Source organism: Centrocercus urophasianus, unplaced genomic scaffold (assembly GCF_019232065.1).
Source record: "Centrocercus urophasianus isolate 14NV4802_14NV808 unplaced genomic scaffold, USGS_Curo_1.0 seq_19, whole genome shotgun sequence".
NCBI classification, from domain to species: domain Eukaryota; kingdom Metazoa; phylum Chordata; class Aves; order Galliformes; family Phasianidae; genus Centrocercus; species Centrocercus urophasianus.
This window is the reverse complement of record NW_024884744.1, coordinates 17,194,976-17,202,483: the sequence shown is the minus strand read 5'-3', so window position 1 is coordinate 17,202,483 and position 7,508 is coordinate 17,194,976.

The following is a 7,508-nucleotide window of genomic DNA, read 5'->3' as shown; positions in this document are numbered from 1 at the left end:
TTTTTTTTTTTTTTTTTTTTTTTTTTTTTTTTTTTTTTGAGAAAAGTGGTTGATACCTGCTAATTGTATTAGCAAGCAGCACTAATGCAACAGCAGCATCAGCTAATCATTAAGACAACGTACTGCAGTCTTATTCAATGTAAAACTCCAATAGAAATAAGGTTGGCAAATACAGGACAGTCTTAACAGTTAAGCAGTTCAGGCTTTCATCTCCCTCTCTCCCACTACTGTGTGTCAGCCATCCCAACCACAGCTCTAGTTCCAGCCAAAATACCTCTGCAAAGACAGCGATGGAGTGCAGAGAGGGAGGAGAAATCTTTAAGGAGCGTAAGAAATGCATCCAGCCTCTCTGTCTAGAAACTAAGAATTGAGTGAAAATTTAGCTGAGGCTCAATGTTGTTCCTCCACACTTTTAAGGACAAAAGCCTTCTTAAGGACTAGTTCCAAGGGCAACAGACAACAGACATTTCTCATTTCTGCTGTGCTTCAAGCGAGCCAGGAAAGTCACTAGCTGATTTTGAGCCAATACAGAAGAATAAGTCTTATAAGGGAAAAACCTTAACAAAAACAACCCAGAGGAAGCTCTGCCAGTCTCCTTTATACAGTTTATCCAGCCTCATCTATAGCTTCTGCAGAAGTGAAGTTCTGCTTTAAATAAGGAAAGTACTTAAGTGCACAATTCTTAATGCATTAGTTAACTGCAATTTTTTAACCACAAACATTTTTATAGTACAGCAAAAAGAACCAATTTATGTAAATTCTTCACTGCTCTTGAGAACCTAATCTGAAATGAATTAATTTTAGTAATACACAGGAAAACCTTCCTAGATTAGGAGCAGCTATTTTAAGTATTTGTTCTTATTTTTTTTTAATTAGATTATTATGAATTCTCATTTATCTATCAGAGAAACATACATTAAAATGTAATGTTCTACTGATGCCCTACTCAAGTGTCCCCCCAAAAATTTTCTCAATTTCTGATATTTTTTCTCATAACAAATGCTGTCTGTAAGGCCAGGTATTTTGAAAACAGTTTCCTTAATTACTTGTGTCCTTGTTTTACAAGCAGGCTCACTTGGAAGCGAGTGGCAAATTTGCCACAAAAATTGGGAGTATTTGTTTGCACAATTATTTTTCATCTCATATTTATGTCATCTGATATGCTGCACACCAAGGGCAACATTCACAGTCTTTATTCTCAATCTTTAACTTTACAAACCTAAATCAGGAGTCCCCTCTCCTCTCAACTCCACACTGAGATACATTTACAGTGTCTCCTATATGGAAACGGACACAATTCTCAGGAGAACTGAGTTATTTTATAATTAAACATAAAGAACTACCCGCTGAGTTATTATGCATTACTTTTAGTTACATAAGCATCCTCAGACTCCAAAAGTGGAGGCTAAAGACAGAAGCTAAATACAACAGCACGAATACAGTGTAATTTCTCCTTCAGCCTATGGAACATTCATTTCCCCAAATAAATCAGTCCTCAGAAACTGTCCCAAAATGCATCAGCTGCTTTGCAGATACTACAGAGCAGAAATCCATAAGACAGAGAACTCATTGCTTTAGCATTCCTTAATGGCTTTCACAGACGCTGGCTAAACTAGAATATTCAAAAATAGAACTATTTCCTGAGGAACTGAAAAGACAGAGGTGTCTACATGAAAGTTTTCAAGTATTTACATACTCTCCCAAAATATGGTACAATCATCCAGCTACTGTATTACATAACATCACACAACTGAAAAAAAACCATGCCAAATGGCTGTAATCCATGCTGAACAGTTTGGGAAGTTCATGTCCGAACTGCTGCCAATTTTAGATTATTTACACATGATCAAGATTTTGGTTTGCTTTTTCCTCTTTCCTGGTTAAAATAAATCCTCTGCACTTCTTATTTTCAAACTATCACTATAGCAACCACACAGCTGTCACCTTGAATTTTTAAATTAACCACTAATAAGAACAGAAACTTGTGAATCAAAAGGTCATTGTGATATGACAATGGCTCATAAAATATCCTCATATTTCAAAAAAAAAGAAAGTAAAAAGAAAGCAAGTATGCAGCTTTTTAGCAGATCTTTTTAAAAGTCCATTCTTGTAAAAATACGCAAACAGATATAAATACATAAACTACCCAAAGATAATATAACTTGATCTATAGCATCACTCGGTGGTAAATTCACATCTCTAATAAATAATCTTAGTTCATTAATGCGCTTTCCCAGACTTTCTGCATTTGTTTAACCTGATTTGAAGTTCTAGAACCATGTCAAACAAATGGCTTTTTAGGATAAAAGTGAATGAAACAACTCTGTCCTCCTCCATGTTACTCCACACAGATTATGATCTTTATCACCTCTTTTATCACTTCACCTGTTCACTTCTACAGCCACAAATTTGCAATGAGTGCAAAGTTCATGGCATCGTCAAGTCAGTAAATTGCAGTATCAGTCTCTAGATTCATGCACAAATCAATGTTATGACTGCCCTTCTGCTGCACAGGTCGGTCTTTAAACAATGAAGTGTGTGGAGACTTTATTCTCTACCACTCCAACTTCCTACTGTACTTTGAGGATTACTTCAATAGCGAACTTTCAGCTACACAACAACAAGTAAACTGCAAGTTCAGTCTGAGGACTAATCTGGACACTGTAGTGATGGAAAGCTCTTACTAAGCAAAGAAGTGCTCTTGTGATGAAATCCCCACGAGAAGCAGCAGGCTCATCTCCTGGAACAGCACGCATTCTCCAACATTTGCCCCTGAGCCCGAGTATTCAGCAGTCACCAGGTACGCTTATCCAAATACTCCACTGTGCATTTCTCAAGTGCAGAGCAACAAACTTTTGTTATGCTGGCAGTACACTGCATTCAGGTGTGTATGATCAAAATGTGGATTTTTTACTCATAACTTCTCGTCAGGTCAAATGTTACAGCTAAGTGAAATCTAAACCCTTCCCATCGCAGTGAACCCCTCCGGGTCTCTACTTGCTTCCTGCCAATGCTTTCGCTCTCCAGCACCACCGATGCCTCCTGCATCTGGAAAAAAGCCAAAGCTTTTAGAAAATAGATTTAAAAAAAAGTTAAATTACTGCCAAAAATTTGACAAAATTTTGCTTATCCACTGGCACTCTCACAGACAAGAAAAAAGACCTGTCCTACTGTTCCACAGTCTTTCCAAAAGTTATGCCCTAAGAGGTTCCCATGTCTTCTACCATCTTTTAGAAAGTCAGATGAATACCATCTTGTAAACATGTATATGAATGCCTTACTTAACGTATATATTTATTGTGTGTCACCTCTGCAGAAGAGCTTGAGATTTGTTGGGTGTCTCATTCATGTGCTGCCACACCGCTTATGATGGTGGAAATATCTTTAACTCTATGTTCACCACGTTTAGAAAGCCAAGGGCTAATAATAACACTACTGACTAAGCTACTAATGCATATTCTCAACTACAGTTTCATCTGAGAGACAAGGTGGGTAGAACTACTGGACTCAGTTTAGAAATTTGTATCTTAAATCTGCTCAACTAAACACAGCATTTCAAATCTAAGTTTCTTTTTTTTTGTAGTAAAAGGAAAACTTTTAATACAAAAACAATTTTCAAACCTATTTCTTTTAGGAGGAGCACTCCATTTACCTAGAACAAACATATCTCTATTTTTGTGCTTCTAAAACCAAGTATGGCTTACAAAGCATAAGAATTATGCTTTGAGTTTAAAATTTATCATGCTTTCCTTCCAATAGTCTGATACAAAGACTAGATTGCAAGCTTTCTTTTGAAACTATTGTATAAAGCATAAGGGAGATCTTCTTTTCAGGGATGACAAGCAGAGAAAGGAAAGAGGAAGGGGTGTAAGGAAAACACAGCACAATACGAGATACATTATGATTGGTTGGGAGGGAGCTTCAGTAAATCTAAACATTTATCTCCAATCCACTTCAACTGTACTAATCACACCAATCTGAACATCTGGATTTAAGACCATGCATTATTATTAGGGGTAAATCACTATCAAGGCTCATTTGCATGGTGAAGGCCAAAACTCAAGCACTCTGAGCATCAGCACGTACTCACGCACCCACAAACAGGATTGTCATCTCAGGAAAAAAGCGTCAAACAAGGTAATGCTGAAGCAGCCTCCAAATATTCCCAATTTTAGTTGCCTGGAAATGATGCTGTTCTGCCACACTATTTGCAGCACAGCGCTGAAGAAATACAGTGTTTCCAAGTCCGACTTTCGTTTTGCCTCAGCTTGTGAAAGACTTTCCATGCCTGAGAAAGGCTCAGCGCCTGAATGCAGACAGTTAGGGTGCAAGACAAAAAAAAAAGATCAACTTCATGGCTATCCTTTTTCATTAAGTATATATACATGCTTATATATATCAGAAGGAATTATTAACCTTCACTTTTATAGTTTAATTTTCACTGGAAGAAAAGTCTGAGACAGTATAATTCAATAACAGGAAATAAATGTGCTACGTATTGTCTACTTCTGTTCTTCAGTATAGCCCATCTGTAAAGATTTTCCACCTGAGATCCACACAGCTCCAAGTAATGTTTCCCACCCTTCTCCAGTCAATGCTTGCAATCAGTTTTTGTGGCAATAAAATGATGCAATCAAAGATCCCCCATACATCCCAGTAATACTACCTAATGCTACTTTTTATATGTTGTCCCTTCTCCTGCCTCTTCTCTCACCTCAATCTTACTCTTTGGATGGCTTTGTAAATTGTCACTATTGTAAATAGTTTACATCAGTGGATATGCAGAAAGTATCCCAGACCTGCAAAGCTGTCTGGTTTTTGCAGTGAATGAGTACAGCAGTGCAATATTCTCATCGTGTACTTTAGACAGAACAGACCTTGGAAAAAAAAACACAATGTCAGTTGTGCTCAATATCCCCTGTTCTCCCTCATCCCATCCTACGGCTAAAACAAACTTAACAACATGTTCCTAACAAAACCATCACACGCATTAGTGTAGCCCAATACCAACGATCTCACTTTTTCTTTGCAAGTTTGTATTTCAGTATGCAAAAATAAACCAAGGACGGGAAATTTCTTCCACAAACTCAAATCAGCAAGACCCTTTTCTCCTCTTCTCCTTCTGCACGAGGTGGTTCCATACAAGCCCCACCCTGGCAGCAGACAATAAGGCTGCAAATAACTTATTCTGATCAAAGCCCCATCTGCTTGGCAGCAGCAATTCAACTGCACTTGTGTTTTTTGTATGGCTGCAGCTTCTGAATTGAATGATCCTTTCAGTTAGATGGAAGTTTAAACAAAATATGGTAATTAGCATCAACCACTGTGGCTCTCATGGCTACTGTCTACAAAGACATGTCTAATAAAAGGATTTGCCTGCTTTCCCATCTAATTACACAACATTGTTGAACAATACAATTTAAATTTAAATCAGGCAGTTCTTTCTCTTCTGAGTCAGCTAACAGACTTCCTGCCTCGAACTACATATTAGATGGCAGAAACTACAATTAAAAAGAGGAATTCTACCTGAAAACAATCTCACTGAATTTTGTTTCGTCTTCCTCCGTGGAATGTGGCCGAGGCTGGAAATGTTTAGCACTAACATTGAGAGCATAAAACCACTTATTTACCATTTGAAAGGAAATCAAGATTTAGCTTTATACCATGTTAGGGTGAAAAATCAAACGTTAGGTAATATTGCTGTTTTATTACTGCATAAATATAGCAACACGCAGTGACAAATGCTTTTAATGAGATATCCGCAAAGCTCTGGTCAATAAGAATCTTTATGGGCACAATCCTGAACGATTTATACCAGACAAAATCAGTTTATTTAAACCAACAGCAGTTTATGTTCAGGTAATACAATCCCTCATTACAATAAAAATCAATAGTGGAAAATTCAATTTTACCAAAAGTGAACGTTTTCAGCAAATGATATTTTATATACACAATATTGGGCTGAACGCACCTGACCTTATAGCTGGGCAGACTTGGGCCCGCCTGTCACTGGGATGGAAAGGGAAACCCCTGGGTTGTAACAGCAGGTGCCACAGAAAAAGCCAGCGGCACTATGTCAAAGGCTTAGTAAACATTAACCCACAGAAACTGGCTGAATGGGAAGACTTAATCTGGCTTAATCGTTGCTGATGAGCTGATAGACAGGAATAAAAAGGTTGTAAAGCTCCTGGCTAGGACAGAGATTCGGCCACTTGAATTTCTTTAGGCTGCTCTGACAACTTCAATCTAAAGATTTATCCTAAAACTTTTCTTACCACCTTCTATCTGCCAAGTGAAACAATAAGGCAGGCAGACAAAATACTTCTCAGTGAGACAGATATTCTAGTTGTAGGAATTATAAATTGAGGGAACAGATTTGCTATGCTTATGATACGTCTGAAATGTTTGTAAAACTCATTTTTAGAAATACAATTGGAAGGAAAACTCCAGATCAGTAAGTAGCATTCTACTTAAGTTCCAAAACAAGAGAAACAAAGATACTAAAAGGAGGACAATTTTTAAGTTAACACCTTCTATTGTATGTTCCCCAAACAGCCAAATCGCAAATAGATTGGGAATGTGCAGACAACATTCCTCCCTGACATAGCATATATAGGCGTTTCATCTACAATCCTAAACCAGCAACTGGATAGGATGAAACACAAGTATCCTCCTGCTTTCCACTAAAGAAATAGCATACTGACTATTTGGGAGAGGAATGGAAAAAAAGACATGGAAATTGAAAATACTGCCTATCAGGAGCGACATTCAGCTGACCCTTTAACAAGGAGAACTCATGGCAATCTTAAAGTCTGCAGGAGAAAGAAATTGGAATTCTCAACATATATTGCTGCCCTCACTGTTATTTTGTCTGTGTCTTCTTGGTAGTAAATGAAGATACATTTGGAAACAGTCAGTAAAAGTTTCATGAATAATTAACACATTTTCATATTGCATGATGCAGATGGTTATCCTCACACTGAGGGAAAACTTTTTACCTAATATACAATAGGATGTGTAAAACAACAATAACTTTTCAATGCACTTTAAAACATTCGTGAAAATTCTGTAATTTCCGTGTATCTACTGTCCTCACGTACCAGAACTCATTGTGTGGTGTCCTTACGTTTGACAGGAGTAAGTTGGAAGTTTGCATCTGGGTGTATTTTCCACAGCTAACATCACACTGATACCATGTTGTCTGACTTGTGATTCAAACTCTCTTTTGAATTAAAAATAAAAATAAAAAAGAAATCTGCTATGGTTCTGTTCCACAGAAGGATTGTTATCACAGGTTGTGCACTTAATTGTTGCAAGCAGAAAACTGCATTACCTTGAAAATACTGTGTCATACACATTATCAAAGAATAACCTTCTGTACACAGGAAACCATTTTGCCAGTTCCACAGCTACTGTTAAAATAGAAAGCCATAAGAATTTCATCACAATATAGCAGTTTGGCTTGTAATCTAGTTTGAACCTCTAGGCAAATAACATTTGTTAAATTA